Source organism: Tachyglossus aculeatus, chromosome 9 (assembly GCF_015852505.1).
Source record: "Tachyglossus aculeatus isolate mTacAcu1 chromosome 9, mTacAcu1.pri, whole genome shotgun sequence".
Classification (NCBI taxonomy): domain Eukaryota; kingdom Metazoa; phylum Chordata; class Mammalia; order Monotremata; family Tachyglossidae; genus Tachyglossus; species Tachyglossus aculeatus.
This window is the reverse complement of record NC_052074.1, coordinates 46,282,948-46,284,564: the sequence shown is the minus strand read 5'-3', so window position 1 is coordinate 46,284,564 and position 1,617 is coordinate 46,282,948. Positions and strand designations below refer to the sequence as shown.

The window sequence follows — 1,617 nt, the reverse complement described above, 5'->3', positions numbered from 1 at the left end:
AGTTCTTGGGAAAATGAAATGCAACAGAGTTGGTAGACATGTTCCCTGCCCACAAAGAGCTTGCAGTCTATTGAAATGATTTTCATTCCCTTGTGTCAGAGAAGAGTTACCGAGGTCAAATTACCGAGAAGGATTGTGTGAATGAACAGGGACTCAAGTCTCCTTCATTTCCAGGAGATGTGAAAACCCAGTTGCTCTGATGACATCTTCATCATCTTCATTGTAAATCGGAGAATGAACTCTCTGATCTTATTGAACTTTTAAAGGGCCTTGGGAAGAATGCTTCCTTATAAGACCCAGGCCCTTTCTGTGGCTCCTTCATGGTTAATTCTGAGAATCATTACTTCTCCTCTAGACTATAAGCTCACTGTGGGCAGGGAATGTGTCTACCAAGTCCGTTGTATCATACTCTCCCAAGTGCTTAGTACAGTGCTCTGCACATAGTAAGCTCTCATTAACTCTGTTAAACAGAAAATGTGACTTGTAGGCTTGTAGGCTCTATGTTTGCAGAGAAACGTTTCCTCAAAAGGTGGATATTTCAGAAATTTGATTGTTTCTAGAAAGGTCTTAAACTTTAAGACAGGTAAATTACCTCAGTTGTCTCGAAGTGAAGAATTGTTTTCTATTTCAGTATTTTAATTATTGGCTAGGTACATAATGATTCATGTGTACAATAGTTGATATGTTTTATCTTGTGAACTGCTCTTAAATGAAAACAAAAAGAAATAGAAAATAGAGAATTCCCACTCTTAAGACTACTTATTAAATAAATTTTATGCTGATTATAGCTACTTATAGGTGTCTGGAATACCAAAATGTAATTTTCATATTTGTCTTGTGCTGTCGAGTCATTTCCGACCCATAGCAACACCACAGGCACATCACTCCCAGAACGCCACGCTCTCCATCTGCAATCATTCTGGAGGGGAGCCATAGAGTTTTCTTGGTAAGAATATGGAAGCAGTTTACCATTACCACCTTCTGTTTAGTAAACTCAAGTCTCCACCCTCGACTCTCTCATGCCACTGCTGCCCAGCCTGGGTGAGTTTTGACTTGTAGCAGATTGCCTTCCGCTCACTAGCCACTGTCCAAGCTAGGAATGGAATGGATAGGCCTCTGCTTGACTCTCCCTCCCCTAGCTGAGACTGCTAGAGTACTGGAAACTCTCCAGGTGCAACCCTGAGGGGCGGAATTTTCGTATACCTCAATAAATATTTAGTGACTCAGTGTGTTTAAGATATACCTTAGCTAGGCTGAAGGGATAGACTAAGCCACTTGAGTCTGGAATAAATAAATAAGGAATATTGCATGGAGAAACACTGAGCTAATCCTCAGTATATCCGGCATTGGTTCATCATTTAATAGAGCGTTTTGTCCAATGTCGTTTTTGTAACTGTAATTTAGGCTCCTCCCACCTGATTGTAAAATCTTTGTGGGCAAGGATCATGTCTACCAACTGTACCGTATTACCTCAGATTGCTAGTAGTGTGGCTCAGTGGAAAGAGCATGGGCTTTGGAGTCAGAGGTCATGGGTTCAAATCCCACCTCCACCACTTGTCAGCTGTGTGACTTTGGACAAGTCATTTAACTTCTCTGTGCCTCAGTTCCCTCATCTGT

At 41.3% G+C, this 1,617-nt stretch overlaps 1 non-coding gene across 1 annotated transcript; it reads right to left on the bottom strand.

Annotated features, from left to right (window-relative positions):
- Positions 1-1,051: 1,051 nt before the first annotated feature.
- On the bottom strand, positions 1,052-1,189 carry LOC119932634. Its single transcript, XR_005452379.1, has one exon. It is a non-coding gene; the product is annotated as a small nucleolar RNA SNORA7 (small nucleolar RNA).
- Positions 1,190-1,617: the final 428 nt, after the last annotated feature.